This window comes from Rhinatrema bivittatum, chromosome 5 (genome assembly GCF_901001135.1).
Source record: "Rhinatrema bivittatum chromosome 5, aRhiBiv1.1, whole genome shotgun sequence".
Lineage (NCBI taxonomy): Eukaryota > Metazoa > Chordata > Amphibia > Gymnophiona > Rhinatrematidae > Rhinatrema > Rhinatrema bivittatum.
In genome coordinates, this window is record NC_042619.1 from 272288902 (window position 1) to 272313042 (window position 24141).

Here is a 24141-nt window from a genome sequence, read left to right on the forward strand (position 1 = left end):
TTCGGTTCTGAACACAACATGTTTCAAATACTTTTGCAGAGGGCCCTTCACCGTGCAGCTCCTCATTACCTTTCCTCTCCTATCTCGTTCTAGCCGCCCCCCCCCCCCCTCCGGTGACATCCTGATTGTCAGGCGAGGTGCGTTTATCTGTGCCCTTCTCCACCATCCTCAACTCCCACCACCCATGCTTTTCACCTTGCTGGACTGTATGCTTGAAACAGCCTTCCTGAAATGTGCATCATGTTCCGGCCTTTGTGAGGCCTGACTAGAATCTTGTCCATTTCAGCCAGGTTTACAGTAATAAACAAGTCTTAGAAATGATAAGCACTAGTAGAGATTGCCTGCTCATGCACACACCACGCTGAAAACTGATACTGCAGTGCCAAAACAGAGGAGCCACAGATACTATTTACTTGGCATTAAGCAAATACAGGACCCAAATTGTTTGGATGATTGAGGAGGAGGGGTAAAGAATGCAGGGGGAGGGGCTGTAAAGACATGGGAAGCAAACGTGAGGCCTGCAACAAAATCCTTAGGTCAGATTTGAGCAGGTCTCTGGGGGTGAAAGGATGGTGCACCCTCTGTTCCCTGACACAGCACCTTTCCACTTTATTTCAGTTTTATTCAGTTGAAATACTTGCCATTCCAGATAATGCTCAAGGCGGTGCACAACATGCCAATGTAACATAATAGAAAACATATAAAAATAGCACGTGAGTGGCCCAAGCGGTTACAGCAGCAGGCTGAGGACCAGAGAAGCCAGCATCCAGATTCTGCTTCTACCGCTGACGCTCCTCGGCAAGTCTCTTTACCCTCCATTGCCTCAGGCACGAACGCAGGGGACCATTTACTAAGTTGCAGTAGTTTTTCTAGAGGGGAAAATATAATAGGATTCACTAAACTGCGATACTCGTTACCCCAGCTAAGCAAACCCCAAGGCATTTTTCCTGGCAGTAAAAGTATTGCAGCTTAGGTGCTCCCCCTTCGAACCAAGCGAGGATGGCCCCACATGCCAGGGCTGCCAACTTCTTAAAAGCCTTAAGTGCTCCAACTAATGCCCATTCCAAAGTAACCTTAAGAACCCCTGGGGATCTGCTGAGATCCCCCTGCTGCCCCCGGAGGGGTTCCCATTGATCACAAAGTTAATTTTTTTTAAATTAATTAAAAAAAACAAAACTTCCGTTCTGGGCCTGGTACCTCCATTTTCAAAATAGTGCCGACTAGCTCAGTTGTACTTTTCTCCCTATCACACTTTAATTCACTGGATCACTTCAATCTTGTCCCTATCCTTTTTTAGATATAGTCTCCAGAACTGAACACAGTACTCCACCCAAGGCCTTACCTATGACCTGTACAGGGACATTTATCACCTCCCTGCTTCCTGCTGGTTATGCCTCTGTCTATGTAGCTCAGCATCTCTCTGGCCTTAGTCTCTGCCTTGTCACATTGCTTCCCTACTTTCGGATCATCAGATACTATCACCCTGTGGTCTTTCTCTCAGTCATTGCACATCAATCTCTCGCCCCCTATCATATTCTTTTGGATTGCTGCACCCCAAATGCATGACCTTGCATTGAATCCTGGCTGCCAAACCTTTGACCACACCTTGAGCTTTCTTAAATTGCTTCTCATTCTTTCTGCTCCTTCAGGTGTGTGCACCCTGTTGCAGATCGTCGTGGCCTCTGCAGAAATGCAAACTTTTATTCTAGCCTTTCTGCAATATTGCTCACCAAGCTATTGAACAAAATTAGTGCTAGAACCAGCCCTTGAGGCACTACACATTACCCTTCTCTCCTCAGAGTAGGCTCCATTTACTGCTATTCGCTGTAGTCCATCAGTCAATCAATTTGTAATCCATTTTACCACCTTAAGACACACTCCTTCTTTTCCACCCATCCCCTCCATGTGTGCCGTTCCTTTCAGTTGCATGGTTTGCACACCCAATAGTGCCTGGCCTGATTCTACCAGACTCCTGGGCTGAGACATGGGAAGCCACTATGGAAAGAGATCTCTAAGGCTCACTGCTGTCATACACCTGCCGCAAAGCAGATAAGAACTAGACAAAGAACTTAACAAGTTAGTTTATTCTTTAATGTACCTTCATAGTGAGCGGTCCACGATGAAAACAAGGCAGACAAGGTCAGAAGTCACAAGGTCCCAAGAGAGAGACAAGAGATCACATCACATAGCAAATAAGGTCTGGTGCAGGGCTTCTGGGTGTAGTCCCTGCTCTGCTAGAAGGCAGGGGTCATGTGGGGTCCTGGGACAACATTTTCCACTCTCACAGTCCCATGACCCTGGGGGTATCGGGTTCCTACCAACAGGGGAGGAATATGCCTCTTGAACCCAAGGTGTTGGGGGGCGACTCTCAATGTCTCTATCCTGGGGAAGTCTCTGCTCATTTTCAGTAGAAAAAGATATGAGTGTCAATAAAATACTCTGGACTCTCAAGTAGGGTGTCAAAACAAAACCTCACTGTAGCAATTGTCCAAATGCAAAATAGTGGCACTTTATACTCCAGTTCTAGACACAAATAACTTATTCGATTATTCCAACTTTCTCTATCTGTGCAAGAGTCTCTCAGTCACGGGCCAGGGAAAAACACTCAACCTCTACCGGTTGGGTAAGCAAAGTTTCTCAGGTGGACAGGCTGATCCTTGTTAGGTGGAAAAAAAACTCCAAAACACAAAACTCTGCACAAACTCCCACTTAATCCTCTCCTCCCTAGGGCAAAAACTCAGGTTGGGGTCCTCTTAAGTACAACAAAAATATCTTACTAACAGATCGATACTCTAAGGCCGCGGTAGAAACAGTGCGGCAGTGTCAGGCGCACCCTCGTTCCCCGCACGCACAGTTCTCTTCACCTACCGCTCGATACTCTCTTCAAATTGCATGCAAATGCATGCCGCGGCTGCGAAGCCTTAGGCAAGCGTTAGGCCCGTGCAACCCATTTTACTGTATAGAGCGCCTATACAGTATCCTGGGTTCGCGGGCCTAACGCTTCACGGCCACACTGGTACCTGTCATTTCAAATGACATTTGAAATGACAGGTACCAGGAAGTGCAGTTATGTTCCCCGATGCTCAGCAAACTTTCCCCCAGCCCCCGCTTACCTGCCCTGGCCCCGTCCGGTCTCCGGTGCAGCCCCAGTCCTGTCCCCTCCTCCCGAAGCAAAAAAAAAAAAAAAACACGAAAAAGTAACAAGGCTCGGGCCTGCTACGGTAGTTCCTTCTCCCTTCTCCCGATTTCGGCGCTCAAGGCAGCTGGGTGGGCGTGCATTCATCCAGGCAGAGGGAGCCGGTGGCGAAAGCGGCCTCCGGCTCCCTCTGCCTGGATGAATGCCCGGCCCCCGCCGGCAGTGAATGAATGCCCGTGCGATTTCGGCGCTCAAGGCGTGACGTCACGACGCTTGACGTCACGGCATGTGACTGCCTTGAGCGGCGAAATCGCACGGGCATTCAATCACTGCCGGCGGGGGCCGTGCATTCATCCAGGCAGAGGGAGTCGGCGGCGAAAGCGGCCTCCGGAGGCTGCTTTCGCCGCCAGCTCCCTCTGCCTGGATGAATGCACGGCCGCCTTGAGCGCCGAAATTGCACGGGCATTCATTCACTGCCGGCGGGGGCCGGGCATTCATCCAGGCAGAGGGAGCCGGAGGCCGCTTTCGCCGCCGGCTCCCTCTGCCTGGATGAATGCACGCCCACCCGGCCGCAGCCTGGATCGAACACCCGCCCGCCGGCTCCCACCGCCACCTGGATCCAACGCGCGCCCACCCGCTCGCCGGCTCCCGCCGCCGCCGCCTGGATGAACGGGCGCCCATCCGCCCGCCGGCTCCCGCCGCCGCCTCGATGACCGCACGCCTGGGGGATTCGGAAAGTGACAGGTATTTATACATATATATAAACAACTTACGCTGCAATGTTTTTTACACTTTACGGTTTTACCCCCATTTTTTACACTTTATTCCCGTTTTAATTTTCGAACACCACACTAACACCAAGTAGAGGGTAGGCGGTAAACTAACAGGTTAAGGACGTGGCAAAATAGCGGGTTACAAAGGAGATAATCTGAGCGCGCGTCACAGTATCGGAGGGGAATAGCTAATTCCTTCATTATACAGCTAATTCGTTCATTTACATATCATATACATGCTGCGTGCGGAAAGGGTTATGCATCTGTTTTAAGAAGCGCTAAGGACGCGTGAAACTGGAGACTGTATCGCTGGATCGCCTTACGCGTCCGAATTGTGCGCTCCCAGCACGTTACAGACGGGAAATCTTCAACCGCATGTTACAGTATCGACCTGTCTGTTCTCTGTCTCCAGGTGACACACAGGATCTTTTGGTTGAAAGGTCCAGACAGCAGGGAACAAAACAGCTCTTCTGATTTTCTCCACTTCAGGGCAAAGAGGGTAGCAGACAAAAACTTCCTCCCAAAATACAAGACAAATCATCCAAAAGAAGCAAAACTGGAACTCTCCTTCAGTGAGCCACCCCTGATCCATCCACAGGTTATGTGATGGAGAGTGGGAAGGAGGGGGAGAGAGGAATGAGAAGAGCGGGTAGAAGGATTCATGAGTGTATGTATGTGTATATGAGAGAGAGGAGAAAGTGTGTGTTCTCCCCATCACTCCTCCACTAATCCCGTCTCAGGGTGACTGGAAATCAAAAGTTGATAGGTATGGAGAGAGGGAAATTTTTGTTTTCCTTATTAGTTTTAATTATTGGCTGTTTGACATAATGGCTGTTTTGTAATATTTAATTGATTTTTGGGAGATATTGTTTTTTATCCTTATTATTATATATTCTACTCTTCATTTATTTTGAAATATTTTTATTAGTATGGTTTACTTACTGTTATGATTTTTATATTTCTTGATTTTGTTTTATGAGGAATGGTGATTTCTGTTTATGCATTGTTGCATGCATGAGTCTGGCTTTTAGTGCTTCCAGTTCAGTTTTTTCTTGTCTGCTACCTTTCTATTTATTCTTTGTGGCCTTTTTATTCTTATTTGGTGAGAGTCTGTGTTCTGCATTTGTGACCAAGGTGAGATAGTCTGCTAGCTGGGAAAACGCCTTGTACCTCTTGAGTTGAAGGTCTTGCTGATTTTGTTAGAGGCTGGGATCCGTAACTGAAGGAGCTCCTCAGGTGTTAAAAATGATTGTGCAAGACCCTGCTGGATGCTGAAATGCCAGCAGCAAGTGCTGGGGGGTTTGATTGCTGTGTTGAGGAGCTCCAAGGCCCCCCACCCCCCAACAAGCAGCCCTTGTGGTGGTCGATAACTTGTAATGTGGACCCACCACAAAAAAGTTTGCCCACCCCTGCCTTAAACAACCCTGGAACACCCTTATGGACATGTTGGACACCTGCAAGGAAAACTGCAGGTTACATGCCATGGTTACAAGTGCAGGTTAAAGCCATGGGGTCTAGTATACCAAAATAAGAAGAAAATCAACTGAAGGAAAAATAGCTTCTTCTCCTTTGATTACTAACTCAAAATGCCACATATTGCAATGCTGCAAGCTGCTTTTATACTCGCAGGGGGCTAGCCATTCCAGCAACCTCTGTGGAGATTCTGTTCTGAGAATGGTGCACCCTTCCTCTACTACCTATCTCCTATTCCTAGCTTAAACAGGGTGTAGGAACCAAGGACATATAATGGGGAATCCAAGTGGTCCCCACTCAGAATTCAGGAGTCGAGCAGCATAGAATAAGCTTTCAACTCCAATCAATGAACCAGCAGGGAACACAGCCCAGGAAGAAATACCCCAGCCAATAAGGGCTGGTTCCTGCTGGACCAATCGGAACACAGGAAAACACAGAAAAGCAGGGAGTACTGCTTTTATAAAACAAAGAAGCCCATGAGGTTTCTTATTCTCTTCTATCGCTTATCCTAGGAAGGTAGCTGAAGTTGCAGGATGGACTTCCCATGCCTTCATGAGTTTCTCAGGATCCTGAAAGCAAGAGGACCAAAGGTGATCTAAGGTTGTTAGTGCTATGGTCATTACTGTTACGATTCTGCTTGTGGGAACAAGCCCACAAGCAGCCTCTCACCTTTCTTCCATTGTCAGCCGCCGACATCTCTCCTCGCGGCCCGGAGCCGCTGCCGTCCAACTTCGTGGCCTGGAAGCCACCGCTGTACTTCTCCTCTTCATGGCCAGGAGGCCGCTGCTGCTGCCGCTCCCCTCGTGGCCTGGAACCGCCGTCGTCCAGTCTCTCTTGCGGCGGGCCAGCCGCCACTGATGCTCCTCTTTGCGGCCAGGAGGCTGCTGCCGATCAGGCCTCCCATGTGGCCTGGGAGCCACCGCTGCTTCCTCTTCACGACCTGGGGCCACTCCTGCCTTTTTATGTGCGGCTAGGCTGCAACCGAAGCTGCTTCTTCCTGCAGTCTGGAGGCCACCACCGAAGCCTTCCTTTTCTGTGGCCCGGAGGCCACCCCGGAGCTCCTCTTCTTTGCCCAGAGGCCGCCGACGCCATCTCCTCCCCTGTGCAGGGAGTCTCTGCCTGCAGACTTCTCTCTTCACGGCAGGAGCCGCCTCCGACACCTTGGGCCTGCTTCAGCTTCCTCTTCTCAGCATGGCTGCTGTCCCTGGTCTTGCCTCCTTAGGCGTGGGGCCTCATCTCTCCACAAGATTTAAAGGGCCAGTCCTCCTGGCTCCTCCTTATGATGACATCCTGGGCGTTCAGTTCTACAAAAGGGCTCAGCCTTCAGTTCCTCTTTGCCTTCGCAAGGAGTTGGTAATGGAGTCGGATCTCTCCTGGATCTTCAGTTCCAGCACTTCATTCCAGGAGTCCTCCATGATCCCTCTTGGCTTCTTCAAGGCACTCTGTTCCTTGTTGGTCCTCCTTGTCTTCATCCATGGTTCCTGAACCTTTATTGTCATCTTCGTTCCATGTTCTGCTCTCTTGCCGGATCCCGTCCTCTTCTCCTTAGATGTCCTGATGTCTCCGTGTCTCCATGTCCAGACATCTCCCTATCTCCGGATGTCCTAACGTCCCCTTGTCTTCAGATGTGCAGATGTCTCCGTCCTCTGATGTCTTTGTCCGTCATGTTCCAGATGTCCCTGTGGTCCTCCTCTCTACTCGTCCCTGATGTCCAGATGCCTAGGTATCCTGATGTCCCGAGGTACTGATGTCCTACGTTCCAGCCCTGATGTTCCGAGTCCTAATCCTGAAGTTCCGTCAGTCCTCAAGCTCCAGGTTCAACTTCGCCTCTCCCCGGTCCTCATCTTCAGCTGACCTTCCTAGGAGTAAATCCGTATCTGTCTGGTGTCTGAGTTTGGTGGCTGAGCCCTCTTCTGGTTGGATCTGTCTTCGAGCACTGCCTGGATTCCTCTTTCGTCCTGAGCCTCAGTCCTACACTTGTTACGCTCTCTGCGTGGTCCATGACCAGCCTCTTCAGGTTGTGTAGGGCGTGCCATGGGAGAGGGTGGTCCGTGACCAGGCCACGTCAGCTGTGTAGGGTGCCCTGAGGGACAGTGCCTGTCTAAGTCTCCGAGTATTCTGAGTCTTTATTCTCGCCTGAGTCTTCCCAAGTTCCAAGTCCTCTTCAGAGTATCCGGATCCTCGCCTGACTCTCTAGAATCTACGTCTGAGTTCCAAGTTACCTCTTGTCCTCGTCTCATCTGAGCCTCCAAGTATCAAGCATCCTCGTCTAGTCTGAGTCCCAAGCTCCACATGTCTTTGTCTCATCTGAGCCTCCAAGCTTCCTCGTCTTGTTCAAGCCGTCAGCCTAGTCCAAGGCCGAGGTCCCTTCTTGATCCAAGTTCCAGTACCATCGTCTGTCCTCGACCTCTGTCCATCCTGCCGCTTCCCAGTGGCAGGTCTGAACGGATAATCGAGTGGCCAGAGGGCTACCGCAGAGACCAGTATTGCGCTGTTGGGTCTCTACAGGTGCGTGCAGGTTCAGCAGAGGCTAGGGCGGTGGTCAGCCTGTTCCTTCCATGCTTGGACACGTCTTGCCTGCCGCGGTGCTTCCACGGAGCTCCTCTCTGCAGTTGCGTCATGGTCCAAGGGCACACATCTCCTCGGAATCAGGAGCACTCCTTAGCGCCCCCCTCCAACAATTACAGGGGTTCTTAAACTATGGGCCATATCCGTCCCCCAGAGCAATCTTTGTCTGCCCCCCCCCCCCAATACTTCCCTGCCCACAGCCAAATTAGTCCATGAAGCACGGTGTACTTTTTTATTTTTAACTATTTATGGCAGTGACGGAAGTTGGAAGCACAGGTAGGGTCCCCAACCTCCAGCAGTGAGACAGTGAGTTTTGGGTGGTGGCAGAAGTTGGAAGTGCTGATGGATCCCCCAACCCCTGCCAGCCAAACGGTGAGTCTCACATGGCAGCGGGCTTCCTAAGTCCTGTAAGGTGAGGGAAGGGCAGGGATAGGAGAGAAAAGGAAAGTGAGAGAACAGAGTGGAGAGGGAGTATGAGGAGTGGGGTGAAGAGAGGAAGAGAATGAGTGAGAGGTGTGTAAAGTCGATGAAGCAGGGAAGGGTGAAGGAGATGAGGGGAGGGAAAAGGCATGAGGAGTGAGAAGCAGGAGAGGTAGTGGGAGTGAAAGGGGAGAGGGGAGAAGGGATAGGAGGAGGGAAAAAGATTAAGGAGTAGAGAGGGGTGAGAGAAGCAGGGAAAGGGAGTGGAGGAGAGGGATGAGAAGGGGAGGGAAGTGTATGGGGGTGTGAGTGGGAGAGTGTGTCACCTTATCTGCCATAGCTGTGGGGGGAAGCCTGCTGCCTGCCTCGTCTTCTGCAGCCACTCAAATCGCTGAAAGGGCCAGACTGCAAGGGACAACCCTCCACCCCCCAACTCCCCCCAGTGCCCTCAGTGATTTGAAATGTCACATGTGGCTCTTTATTTAAAAAGGTATGGGGACCCCTGGGTTACCTTAACTGTGTTAGAAGTGGATTTGCCATATTTGTGAAGTTGCTGCTACTGGGTTGCTGCTTTTAGCTCATCTGCAGGAGCAGTTCTACTGCAGGAGGAGATCTGCCCAGGATCGATCAGATGACAGATACCAATAGAGGGAGGGTCCCGGAGGGGGAGCATCTCTAAGGAGTTTGGAGAAATGGATTCCCTAATGCAAAAGATTTCTGCAAATATAACAACATCTACGACTATGTATTCAGTTTTTTTTCTCTCCTTTTTGTATGGATTGCACTAGAAGAAAGTGCACTGACTGCCAAATAATCCAGATGTATCAAATACCCCAGTAAGTGTTAGTTTGTGGCTGTGGGAGGGACAGAAGATGTCTGGCAGTCTTGAAATCTTGTCTAAGTCAGCAGAATCCCAGAAGTCCTACAGGATATTTGATTGCCCCTGGGTGTACCCAAGGAGGAGAAGGGGGTTACATTTCACATCTCTGATTCTGCTCCTGCACCTGCACCATGACTTTCCCAGTTACCAACCCTGTCAAGTGCCCCTTTCAGGAACCGCAAATAAAAATTTAACAATTAAATACATTTATGATACGATAGGCTCTGTGGTAGTTATTCCTCTCATGCCTCATTAAATTCACAGTGGGAGGACTGGTTGATAATCCCCCCTCTCTTTCCTACTTTATTGCAGAAAGATAAATATTTTTTAAACAAATTCAGTGGAAGCAAATCGTGCATATGTGAAGGGGATATTTTTCCTGCCACTAGAAAACAGTAATAAATCCAGTACCACAAGATAAACATATCCAGTCATTAACTCTTTTTTTTTTTTTAAGTGCAGTTTGAACCAAAGCCAACTAGTTTTAGATCAAATTATAAAAGAATTCTGATCTCCAAACTCTTGTGAATTACAATTCATTTGCCAAAGCAGTTTGTGTAAACACAGAGCAAGATACGCTGTTTAATGAGAATTATTCTATCCTAGTAACTTGTTTAGTGAATAAACTCTATTACAAACAAAATGTTAAACCACAAAGGGATTAGCAGGAGCTGGTCGTATGTTTCAGTGATTTTATATAGGGTGTTTCCATTACATAATATCCCTACATGCTTTAAGTTTGTTGAAAATAAGTTCTATATATTAGAAGGTGCTATACTAGGAAAACTGGAATACACTTGGATCCTTAATAAAAGCATTCTCTTCTCATGACCTATTTTATTTTTGTTGCAAAAGTGTTAGTTTTTAATATTATTAATAAATATGTTTATTTTGGTCGCTAAGAGAGAGATTAAGATAAATAGCTTGTCTTCAATTAGGCCATAGGGGAACCGGGAGATTCAAGTGACTTGCCCAAGGTCACACCAACCCTTGGTGACAGAGGTGAGTTGAATTCATGACCCACAATGTCTTCTTAATCATAATGCCATGCCCTAACCACTAGATCACACCATTTTCTTTAAAAACAAATTATTGCCCTTTTGTTGAAGCCAATCGTCCTTCCTTATGATACTGGTTTGGTTCTTAGATTCTGTTTTTATCATCCTCATTGTTTGTTTATGGCATGCTTTTTCAACTGGGCAGATGGACCTGCTTTAGTTTACGCTGGTTGGCACAACAGGAGTACTATGTAGACTTGAGTTACAGATAGAGCCATTAAATACAGAGTTATACAGTATTTATTTGAACTATTTATCGTCCACCTATATCGGCCCACACCAAGCTAAGTGAATTACAAATCTGGACATGTATATAAAATACATTATAGTGAGGATCGTGTTACTGGTTGGCCCCAAAAAGCCAGGTTTAGAGAGTCCTTAAATTCAGTAGCTACCATTTTCATACAGGAAGCAGGACAAGTTCCTGGAAGCCGGTTTTCTATAGAAACCTCCCCCCACCCCAATATTTACATTTCAATTCATTCAAAAGATAGGCTTCAGATACCATTTGTGGAGTGTACTGGATTAAGGAGGAGCCCACACAGGTTCTAGGACAGCTCCTCAATATCCTGGACCTCTCTTCTTCTCACACATTGTCAATACTAGTCCAAGGATGGTGTTCAACTGAAATTTACTTTAACTTATATAGAATGATGCAGGATAATATTACAAAAATCATGAATTACAGAATAAAAATCATAACAACAAAAACTGTGGCTTTCTTGTCCATAGTGCCTTCCCTATTCACTCTCCTCTCTCACTCCAAACCAGTTTCCAAGATCTCTTCTCCAAGGAAGGTGAGAGAAGTTTAGTCAACTACCAGCATAAAGCAAGGGTTAAGATGGAAACAATCCCCTTGCTCCCAATTTAGAAAAAATCCAATTCTCCAACTTGTTGAAAAAAACACAGCAGCTCCTGCCCACTATTTCTGTGGTGGGATAATACAGCCAACCTCCAAAATCTGCCTTTGACACAGAGTGAGGGTAGTGAGCCTTTGGGCTGCTGTTAGGTTTATACAGCATATCTTCTGCCTTAACCAGCTACCTCCCCCTTGGGTTGAGCAGAAAACATTCCATGGATGCACAGCCCATGTAGTTAAGATCCAGCAGTGCGTTACTATCTGGCCACAATGCCAAAACATGAGATTTGTCATTCCTCTCCCCCATCAGAGTATGATTTAAAGGTTGCTGAGGGATGCTGTTTCCCAGATAGTCTACTCGCCGATCCCGTGGAAGTGTGGTCCAAGGTATTGGTATGACTGAGCCATTGGATTTCAGGAGGCCTATCACTTAGGGCTATAGATGGTGAGAGGATACTGCACAGAAGAGGGGTTTACGGATTTCATGCTGAATTCTCCCCCCTCCCCCCCGAGTCTCTAGATTCTTCAGGTATCCTGACTCTCCACAGAGTCACTAACAGCAGCTCCCTTTCCCACCCTTACTTTCCTGAATAAGTCTATAACCTTCTTACAGGGGTCTCTACATCCCCTTTACTGGCAGAAACCTCTTATAGCACACCTATGTTAAATAATGCATTTAGAAGGGCAAACTCCCTTTATTCTAATAATAAAAGTTAATTGCTAAGATATTCCTTAGAATGCAATGTCAATGCAGCAGCGAGAAATATCACACTGTTTTTTTTCTGTAGCTCACCTATGTTTTGTGCATATGAACATGCACCAGGAACATTGTTAATTAGATTTCACTTTAAATTTTGATACCTGCTGATAACAGATGTTATAAATGGTGAGAAACTAGATGAAAGAAAAACAGTTTAATTATATCACATCTGCCATGATGGCATCATTTCCATCCCCAAAAAAGCTGGAAGAGTATACGATGTGCGTAAGTTGGTCAGTCAGTCAACTCCACAAATGTAAGCAAGATAGCATTGTGAAGTCAAACATTGCCTAAAGTACCTGTTTCCTACTGGATGTGAATGTTACTTAGACAAGTGCCATGTTATAATTAATATTATTGATAGAAGAGCAGGTTCCCATACACTGGCGACACCTCTTTAGTTCTAACACTGGAACTGGTCTGGTAGGTGGAGCTCTGAGCATATACACACTTCTGGATGTTCTTTTTTTATTTTAATTGTTTATATTTTGCTTTTCGGCACTTCAGAGTGGATTATATTCAGGTACTGGAGAGATTGTCCTATCCCCAGAAGGTTTACAATCCAAGTTTGTACCTGAGACAAAGGAGGGGAAAGTGACTTGCCAAGGTCCTGAGGAGCAGCAGTGGGATTTGAACCCTGGTCTCCCTGTTGCCCTACCACTAGGCAATTTTTTTTTCATTGCTAGTTTGGCTGAAAGAAAGCATTAAACCTGCTCGATTCACTAAGCATTCATTCCATGGACATAGAGTGGGAGAAAGGCTTAGGGCCTGATTCTCCAAGGCCTATCAAATCTTACCTTCTTCAGTTTACTCCTCCTAATTATTTGTTTGTGATCATCCAACGGCAAATCAAGAACTTCCGAAGGAACTTTTAGCCAGAAATGGTGGTTGAATAATAAAGTAAATGAGACATTTGGCCAACTACAAAAAAAAATGGAGGTGATCAAGGAAACCTGGGCCTGTTTCACGTCACATTATCTGTCTTTTTGTAGTGCAGTGTCAGTGGAGAATATTTATCTGCTATCACTCAATGGGACCAATGTATAAACTGTTAATGGTAATGCAAGCACAAACATGTGTTAAGTGCCTGTTTTGAGTAATGCAAACATTGAACATGTGTTAACAGTGATATCTGTGTGTTCGTTAACTTGCATTAACCTTAATGCAAAATCTTTGCTAATGAATTAATGAAATGTAAACATATGCTAAATTTTTCATTATCTGTTAGCACTGTAAAAATAATATACACTGAAATTCACAAATTTTAGCACAAACCCATTAACACACCTCAAGATGGTGCATGTTAATGCCCACCTCAACATGCGTACTTTAATGCGCACCTCATTTGCATATCATTAGTGTCAGCCTGACTGGGTCTCCTACATTCCTGCTTTAGGTCTACAAACTATCCTGGCATTTATCTTGCAGTCCCCTTTGCTGAGGTCAAATACTGATCATTCAGTTACAACTAGGTGCTAAGTAAGAGATTCTACGTGTGTGTACACACACACACACACACTCTGCACATTGGGCTTTTTTTTTAAAAAAAAACTTTTTTCCCCATAATGGGACAAAATCATTTTTGAAGCAGATACACTGCACACATGTTCTGTTGAGACTTTTAAGGGTATGGGTAATTCAGATTTATTCAGGGCACATTTTTGAAATGTAAATGGGGATCTGTGTAGGCATGACGGTCGTGGTCGCTGTCATCTTCTCAATAGTGCTACACTTCAAAGAACTGACTTGATTTGTCAGTCTGTGCAGATGTCTCAGGACTGAGGAAAAAGAGAGGCAACCATATTAGCATTCTGTGTCAGATTTTTACATCTAAACATGGTCAGTGGAGGTGTCAGAGGGCCAGAATCAGGCAGAAACATACAAGCAAAAATTGTTTTGGTATTGGTTCTTTAAAAACAAATGATATACAAAAATAAAACAGTGAAGGTGCACAACCATAAACGCGGCCATAGGTTTGCGTATACTGTCCTAGTGTCAACTATAATGTATCATATCCATTGCGTTATGATTTCAATATTATAGCAAGAATTTTACCAATATGACCACGATCCATCTTAAAAGGTGTAGATTTGCCATTAATTGAAAAAATGCTGTAGTGTTGATGTTGCAATAATTTCAGGGAATCACAGAATAGCCAGGCACATTTCATTTGACCACCTTGTGGTATGATCTCTAATCTTATGCATGAGTTGCCAAGCCCACTTAGATAGCCTTCTTTAGATGCCATTTACAAAGAGGTTCATGGTGGATTATGTATGTGTGCATCATATGTGAAAAATGCTGTCTGTGTTCTATTCACATGATCCAGGAGTCTAACAGTTTTTGAGGAGAGAAGAAGAAATATTTACAGGAGAGATTCACCCTTTCTGGTATTTACAAGGGTCTTTGGTGCCAGGGAGCCCAGCTTGTGTCTAAGAGAATCATTACTAACCACAGAGAATCCCAGAATGGTGCACTAGCAAGGAGCAGTAACTCGCTTAAGATCTCAATACCTATTGTTGCTCTTGTGGACCCTTAGGCTGAGGTGGGGGTCGATGCTACCTGCAGGGAAGAGCCCTGCAGGTCCCCTCTGTCAGCATGCAGACCCAGAAGAGGCAGAGACCCAACTCCAGCTTCACCTTTACCAGCCCACATTCGGTTGAACCTTTGGAAGCCGGGGCTGGCAGGTCTTAGGTGGGAGCCTCTGCTGACAATGATGGGATCCGTTGGGTCAGAGGAGGCTTGTCCAAAGGCAGACAGAGGTCCATGGCAGGTGGCGGTCCAGAAAATCCAGGCGTCAGGCAGTGGTCAGTACCAAGTATCCATCTGAAGGGAAAGGCGGTATGGATAGGCAGGGCAAGAAGGCACAGAGAAGAACGAGTGGGCAGCAAGGGAGACAAAGACTGAAGCTAAAGACAAGGGTCGCTGGAAGTGAAGAGAAGTATCGCTGGAACTGGAGAATGAAGACAAGGAATGCAGGAACAACACGCACTACTGGAACTTAGGGAGACCTGTTGCTGAGGCATTGGAGGAGTGTCAGAAAAGGCCTTTTATAGGCCTGAGCCTGTGATGTTATCAATGGGCGCTGCAAGAGATCTCTCACCACGGGCCCTTGAAGAATCATGATGTTGAGCGCATACACGCCTAGGGAAAGCCCGATTGGAGGTGGTGTCCCGCCACGGAGTGCATTGACAGAGTCCTGGTTCAACATAGTGCAGCGTCTGGCCATGCGAGGGAGCTGTGTGGTGTCAGGAGCTCGAGAAAGTGGCCCGAACCAGAGGGTTAGTGCAGCGGGTCGTGGGGGGACCCGCAGACTGCCAAACATAATACGTATATTTGGATTTCTCATGCCAAAGACATGCAAATTCCAACACTGTTCAATAAAGACTATAATTTTGGAACAGTATAGTAGTGTCAAGAGTCTCCTTTGGCAATTTGCCATCCAAATACCTTAAGCCGGTGATGGCAAACTCCTGTCCTCGAGAGCCAGAAACAGGCCAGGTTTTCAGGATATCTACAATGAATATGCATGAAGATTTACATGCATTACTTCCATTGTATGCAAATCTCTCTCATGCATATTCATTGTGGATATCCTGTAAACCTGGCCTGTTTGTGGCACTCGAGGACAGGAGTTCGCCATCCCTGCCTTAGGTCCTAGACGTTAATACTGCCCCCCCCCCTCAATACAGACACATATGTACCCTTTTGGAGAATGCATGCCAGGGCAACAGGACTGAGTCGGGACTAAGCCCTGGTTTTTAAGCGTGTCCCTCAGCTCACCATTGCACCCAGAGTAGTGGCTACGAAGTTAGGTTAATAGAAATATACACATACGGAGAGATGTATTAAAATTTGTCTGCAAAAAAACTGAGCTGGGGAAATCTTTCCAAGTGCATCATTGCTCAGGAGCAGCTGTACATCCCAATCTCAGCCCCTCTTTCTCTTCTCGAGTGGAAATAAATAATGATAATGAAAGTGACATTGATACTGGCAGCAGTTTCCTAATTAACATGAAATAATGTATGAAAATATAGTATTTTAATAACAGCAAATGCAGCATGCTAACCTAATCCTTTTCATGCTGGATCAGAGCCCCTGAAAGCTTATTCAGAATTATATATATATATATATATTTTTTATCAGCACAGAGACAGCTGCTCTCTCTTGTCCAAATAAAACCTGAATCTCAGCGCGCATAATCAAATTAAATGTTTCTTTCCTGAAGTTTTCAGCTCTCAGGAATTCATTTACTGGGTTTAGGAACAATATCATGCTTGATCATCTACTCTATATTAAAATACAGTCTTGCACTGCCCTGCAACTCACCATAATCTGAATAAGATAGCAGGCCCTGTAGGTTAGCTATAGACTGCAATATTTGTCCCTTAGAGTTGTACCATGCCTGAATGTGCTTGGTAAAACATCAACAGGAAAAGTTGGCCCTTTTTCTTATCACCGCAAATCCACTTGGAGTCTTTCATTATGTCTAATGTTAAGAAGCGTTGAAAAACTGAAATTGAATAATGTAGCACATAGATCAAGTTTAACTCCATACAAGAATAAAATATGATGGCAGTTAAGTCCTGTAAGGCCTACTTAATCTACCCTATTTCATTCCTGGTACAATAGCAGAGTCTGTGAACAGAACACAGACAGGCACCTGACATTCACTTCTCATTGTTCCTGTGTAGATCTTCGTTCACTAAGAACTTCTATAGGAGTCTCCTTTCCCCCACAGAACAGCAACTCCAGGGTGAGCGGTTTATTTCCTCATGCAGTATCAGAAGTAGCACCACCATGTGTTTTATGGCCCTCTATACTACTATAGACTAGTGGTTCTCAACCTGTGGTCAGTGGAACCCTAGGTGTTCTCCAGACCATAACAGGGGATTCGTGGGAAGTGAAACATGAGAAGAGAGAGCCTGGTCTGCGTTGCCAAAAAGGTCTGACAAGCTGTCGCAGACCTTGTCCTGTGTTGGCTGCAGTAGAAGAGGCCCTATAGGCTGCAGCACATCCCATCCTGCCATCAACCACAAAGAGAGGTATGACAGGCCACCAGCACATCTCATCTCTCTGGCATTCGAAAAGAATATAAGAAAAAGCATAAGCATTGGCAAGTTAAATGTAAAACACTGATAAGACAGGCCAAGAGAGAATTTGAAATGAAGTTGGCTGTAGAGGCCAAAACTCAAAATGAAAACTTTAAAAAATATATATAAAGCAGGAAACCTGCAAAGGAGATGATTGGACCGTTAGATGACCAAATGGTTTAAAGGGGCTCTTAGGGAAGTTAAGGCCATTGCGGAAAGACAAAATGATTTCCTTGCTTCAGTGTTTACTAGTGAGGATGTTGGTAAGAGACCGGTTCCAGAGATGGTTTTCAAGGGCGATCAGTCAGATGAACTGAATCAAATCACTGTAAACCTGGAAGATAAAGTAGGCCAGATTGACAAATTAAAGAGTTGCAAATCACACGGACCAGATGGTATGCACCCCAGGGTTCTGAAGGAACTAAAAAATGAAACTTCAGATCTGTTAGTAACCTATTATTAAAATCATCCATTGTACCTGAAGACTTGAGGATGGCCAATGTAACCCCAATATTTAAAAAGGACACCAGAGGTGATCCGGGAAACTATAGACTGGGAAAAATGATGGAAACTATTCTTAAGATCAAAATCACAGCACATATAGAAAGACATAGTTTAATGGAACACTGCCAGCATGGATTTACCCAAGGGAAGTCTTGCCTCACAAATCTGCTTCATTTTTTTGAAGGGAAGGGGTTAATAAACATATGGATAAAGATGAACCAGTAGATTTAGTGTATTTGGATTTTCGGAAGATGATTGGCAAAGTCCCTCATGAGAGGCTTCTAAGAAAACTAAAAAGTCATGGGATAGGAGGCGATGTCCTTTCGTGGATTACAAACTGGTTAAAGGACAAGAAACAGTAGGATTTTCTCAGTGGAAAAGGGTAAAAAGTGGAGTGCCTCAGGGATCTGTACTTGGAAAGGGATATGAGTGAGACGATCAAATTTGCAGATGATACAAAATTTATTCAGAGTAGTTAAATCACGTACAGATTGTGATAAATTGCAGGAGGACCTTGTGAGACTGGAAGATTGGGCATCCAAATGGCAGATGAAATTTAATGTGGGCAAGTGCAAGGTGATACATGTAGGGAAAAATAACCCTTGCTGTAGTTACATGATGTTAGATTCCATATTAGGAGCTACCACCCAGGAAAAAGATCTAGGCATCATAGTGGATGGATAATACTTTGAAATTGTCGGCTCAGTGTACTACAGCAGTCAAAAAAGCAAACAGAATGTTAGGAATTATTAGGAAGGGAATGGTTAATAAAAAGGAAAATGTCATAATGCCTCTATATCGTTCCATGGTGAGACCGCACCTTGAATACTGTGTACAATTCTGGTTGCTGCATCTCAAAAAAGATATTGTTGCGATGGAGAAGGTCAACCAAAATGATAAAGGGGATGGAACAGCTCCCCTATGAGGAAAGGCTGAAGAGGTTAGGAGAACCTTGGAGAAGAGAAGGCTGAGGGGGGATATGATAGAGGTCTTTAACATCATGAGAGGTCTTGAACAATTAGATGTGAATCGGTTATTTACACTTTTGGATAATCGAAGGACTAGGGGACATTCCATGAAATTAGCAAGTAGCACATTTAAGACTAATCAGAGAAAATTCTTTTTCACTCAATGCACAATTAAGCTCTGGAATTTGTTGCCAGAGGATGTAGTTAGTGTAGCTGGGTTCAAAAAAGTTTTGGATAAGTTCTTGGAGGAGAAGTCCATTAATGGCTATTAATCAATTTTACTTAGGGAATAGCTACTGCTATTAATTGCATTAGTAGCATGGGATCTTCTTGGTGTTTGGGTGATTGCCAGGTTATTGTGGCCTGGTTTGGCCTATGTTGGAAACAGGATGCTGGGCTTGATGGACCCTTGGTCTAACCCATCATGGCAATTTCTTATGTTCTTACTGGAAATAGTAGCATGGGATCTACTTAATGTTTGGGTACTTGCCAGGTACTTGTAGCCTGGATTAGCCACTGTTGGAAACAGGATGCTGGGCTTGATAGACCCTCGATCTGACCCAGAATGGCAACTTCTTATGTTCTTAAGAAAAGACCAGACAGGTGGCTGGCACACCCCATCCCAGCAGCCAAGAAAGAAAAGTCCCGACAGGCTGCAGAACATCCCATCAGCTAGCGAATATGAAAAGAGAGGCCTGACAGGCCGCCAGCACACTCCATTCTGCTGGCAGACTGAGTAAGGAGGACCCCGCATGATCTTCCCTCCCCCACAGACTCCACGAAAAGTGAGACCATGTGTGTATATTTGTGTTTGTGTGAGAGCATGTCTATATGAGAGAGAGAGCATATGTAAATATGAAAGCATGTGAAAGCAAGTATGAGAGAGCATGTGTGTATGAGAAAGAAGAGCCCTGCAGGCCACTGGTGCACCCCATCCTGCCAGTGGCAAGAGTGAGGGGACTGCATGATCCCCTCTCCTCCTGCAGGCTCCAGGAAAAATGTGTGTGTGTGTGAGAGCATGTGTGTATGAGAGACAGAGATTGAGTGGGAGTGAGAGCCTGTATGTGTGTGTGTGAGAGTACCTTTGGGAGTGAAAGCCTGTGTGTGAGAGAGGGAGCTGTATGAGAGCATTTGTGTGAGAGAATGAACATTTGTGTGTTAGGATGTGTGTCTATGACTGAAAGTTTGTGTGCCCTGCCACACCCCACAATCCAAGACATCTCAGTGTACCTGGAAATCAAAGGTTCCCAGATTTGGAGAGCAGAGGGTTTTTGTATTACTATTAGACACAAACAATAATTAAAACTATTTTTGAAATATTTTGTTTGGTAAATTACAAGAAAATTGTGAGTTTTTATTTGATTTTATTCTATTTATCAGCTTCTTTTAAATATTTATTTTTTTATTATGTTTTTACTGTTATGATGTCTTATATTTCTTGATTTTATTATTTTATGAGAAATGGCAATGTTTTTGTTTTTGCATTGTTGCACTGCATACAGAATCTGGCTTCTTGTGGTTTCCAGTTCAGGTTTTGTCTGCACATTTGTATTTCTATTTTATGATGTCTTTATTCCGTATTAGTGAGGCAGCACACATTTTCTGTCTGATCTATAGCAGCCTGACTTGTTCTGTTTTCCTAATAGAAGATGTATGGTTGTTTTAGGGCCTGGTGTAATATATGCAGTGTTTCCTTTTTATAAGTAAGGGTGTTACCCTAACTGCCAAACTCAAACAGTATTATGATATGGAATGTTTACTATAAGGTTCTGAGTCCATTTGTATTATGCAATGTTCCTGGTAGTGGAGGGCGTTTGTGTTGCTGTTACTGAGGCGACACCAGAATTTGAATATCTTGGTAAGGGGAAATGACCCTTTATTGGGGGAGTTTCTGTGAATGCAGGGTATTTGAGGTAGAATTTGAGGTGCAGGGTTTTATATTGAGTTTCTTTCCCCACTCCCATATAAAAGAAGTTTTGATTGATACTCTTGACTAATTTTAGTGGTAGTTTTATTAGATGGTCGAACCTGGCCAGGGGTTTCTTTCTTACTTAAGAGGTTCTTCTCTCTAGAGATGCCACTGACCTTGTGACAATGGTTCAAGATGTTTGTAGCGGTGCCTCTTGCTATATGAGTGGGGATATCCTGTCTCTCTATGTATGGAATTTTGATAACAGGAAGGTGTGGAAAGATCTATTGGATGCCAACAAGATCGATTTAACAGGATGGTTTCCCTGTCGCAGGTGATTTTTCTTAAAAAAAACAAAAAACAAAACAAAAAACATTTTGGGGGGTTTCTCAGGGAAATATGTGCACCAAACCTCTCTCCATATTTCCCTTTTAGTGATGTGGGCCTGTCTCAAACAAACATGTCTCCTTCCTTCTTCCCACCAGTTGCGCTCTTGCTCTCTATACCCAGGGGCGGATTGGGCATCTCCCGGTGGGCCGAGCACTCCAATCACATAGTTTTTCCAACTTTCTGCACGGCCACGGCAGAGCCCACCCTGTCGTAGCCCAATGAGAGGCCTGCGTGTCCATCATTTACAGCCCAAAGAGGCCTGTGCGGCCGCAGCTGAGGCTCTCCCTCCCCCCCCCCACCTTGCAGGAACCACAGATAGCAGTGGCCTTCTTCCACCTCCCTTCTAGCATTGAGGAGCAGCACTGCCATCCCACAGCAGACAAAGAGAAGGCCAGAAGAAAGGGGGAGGCTTGAAAGCTGTGTGTGTATGCTTGTGTGTATGAGAGAGAGACTGCATGTGTGTGTGTGTATGAGAGAGACCCTACATTTATATATAAGACAGCCTGTGTGTGTGCAAGAGCCTGCATGTGTATGAAAGTGCGACAGAGCCTATGTATGTGAGAGACTGTGTATGTCTGACAGAGTGAGAGTGCCTGTATATATATCTGAGAAACTGAGACTGTGAGTGTGTGTGAGAGTGAAAAAGCTTGTGTAGTGACAGCAAATATGTGAGTAAGAGAGAGCCTGTGTGTGTGACAGTATGTGTGTGTATGTTGAGGAGGCAGAGAGAGGTAAAGATTGTGAGGACCCCTTCCCCAATCCACAACAATCTGTGGGTGACTGAACATCAAAAGATCCCAAGTATGGAGGGTGGGAAATTTTTAAATTTTGGGGTGTTATTTCATGTCTGCTGTTTGAAATATTTGATGTTTGGGAAATATTACAAAAATCTTATTTTAATTACTGGATGTTCGATGGCTGTTGCCTGCTTGACATATTTATTCTTTTTTTTGTTTTGTTTTTTTTAGTATAAAACATCATTCATAATATTAAAGCCATATCTGACTTTATTGCTAATGTTTTATGAGGAATAATGTTTGGTTTTCCTTTGTTGCAATGCATAAAGAGTCAGGCTAACTGTGTTTTCCGGAGCATGTGTGTGTGAGCAAGAGTGAGTGAGCCAGTGAACATTTAAGTGAAAAAGAGAGAGAATGAGCACGCCAATGAGCATGTTTGTGAGCCAGTCAGCATTATATGAGAGAAAATATAAGGGAGTTTGTGTGAGAATGAGCATATATGTTAGGAAATGTGAATATATAAGAGAGAGGAGAAAGTTTGTGCATATCTCCTATCCCTGACAATCTGAGGGTGACTGGAATTTAAAGTACCCAGGTATGAAGAGCAAGGGATTCTTTTTTAGCCTTAGTTTTAATTATTGGATGTCATTTGATGCATCCTCTGTTTTGAAATATTTTGATTGTTCTATTCATCAGCTGCTTTTAAATATTTATTCTTTTTTATGGTCTTACTATGATGATTATTATATCATGATTTTATTGTTTGATGTTTAATGAGGATTGGTGATGCTTCTGTTTTTTTCATTGTTGCACTGCATACAGAGTCTGTCTTATTATAGTCTCCAATTCAGTTTTTGTTTGCATGTCTTTAGTTAAACATTATTGTCTGTCTCTTTATTCTGTATTTGGTGAGGGGCTGTGTGTTCTCCATGTGTGACTGAGATGAGGTATTCTGCTAGCGTGTAGTTTCTTTGTAGGGATCTATAACACTTTGGCTTGTTCTGTTATCCTAATACCAAGTGTATTGGTGTTTTAGGGCCTGCTGTAATAGAGTAGGTAGGTAATGCAGAGCCTGGGGAGCTAAAAAAGCAGCAGACTCTGTAGACTCAGTCACTGGGAATGCACTCGAATGGTGGTGGGAGGTATGGAGAAATGGAGGCAAGCTACAGTCACAAAAATGGATGGGGTGAGCCAAGAGGGAGTGTCTGTCCAGTGTTTCTGCACGCTTGGCTTTCCTCCTGAAAGGGTCAATTGGCTGTAGAAATAGTGAGTCTTTTGGAGTGATGGTGGGAATAGGAATGGGAAAGGGAGAGGGTGAGTGCACCTGCAGGCTGGGGAAGGGCTGGCAGCAAGCAAAACCTTTTTAGATAATCATGTGACAGTACTGGAGCAGGGGTGCTCACCCTATGAGCATAGCAGCAGCAGCAGCAGCAGCAGCACAATGACAGAATGTGTGTTTCAGAGACAAAGAGTGGATGTGGGGGTCTTTCTTCCTGACACAGGAAGACACACTTTCTCTATAACATACCCAGACACTGTGAGCAAGAATGTGTGTGTGTGTGAGCATCTGTGTCTGAGAGACTGTGTGTGTCTGACACTGGCTGGCAGTGTGGTTGTCACATTACTTGGCAACTGATTCAAGAGCTGATTGGTTGGCATGAGACTTTAATAGCAGACCAGGAATCCAAGATATAATTATGAGAGATGGAACCAGACTTGTGGGTGGATGGCAACCGATTGCATGGATAGAAGAGGGCACACAGCTCCGTTCGCTCACCTCTGGTCTAGGGTGTGTTCTACTTAGGAAATATGTGACATATTTATCTATGAAGGGTCAGTTTGGCATGCTTTTGGGAACTGTTTGATACACATGCTGCACGGAAAATGCACAAGAGAGTCAGACATTCCTTGTGGAAGGGTTTTGAAAAAAATCCCCTGGGCTATTTATTCCTGCAATCCACCCCTGCCTCCACCAGTCTATCCTCACTAGTCCTTCTCTCTCTCTCCCCCTCCTTCCTTCGATCAGCCTACCCTGGTCAGTCTCTCACTCTCCCTCCACCAGTTCAGCCTTGTCAGTCTGTCTGCCCCGCTCTTCCACTCTGCCAGTTTCTTTCTCTTCCCCCCTCCAGATCCAGATAGATCCAGCTGTGTGGCTGCCTATAGTTACTCATATTCATTACATACATTAATGAATATGAATACATTCTTGCACATTTATTGCTGTGCTTTGTATTCAGTTTATATCAGTAAGCATTATATCATTTTTATTTATTATGAATGAGTCTGATGTGCATATAACTTTTTTTTATTACATTAATAACTTATATATATTACTGCAGGTAGAAATTAAAGAGAAGCATGTGGGGGGTCTGCAAACATTTTGAGGGTTGAAAAGGGGTCCATGCTCCAAAAATGGTTGGGAACTACTGCTATAGTCTATGGAGCAAACGTGGAAAAAAGCAGGTTTTTACTGCTTCCCAAATTCCACACTGTGATAGAGAGATGAGAGAGTGGACTTCTCTCTTCCCTCCTGACCAAAATGTTCTCGGGCTGTTCTAACCCAATCCGAGACTGCAGCACTCTGGCCCTTCCAAATGCTGTCATCCAAGATAT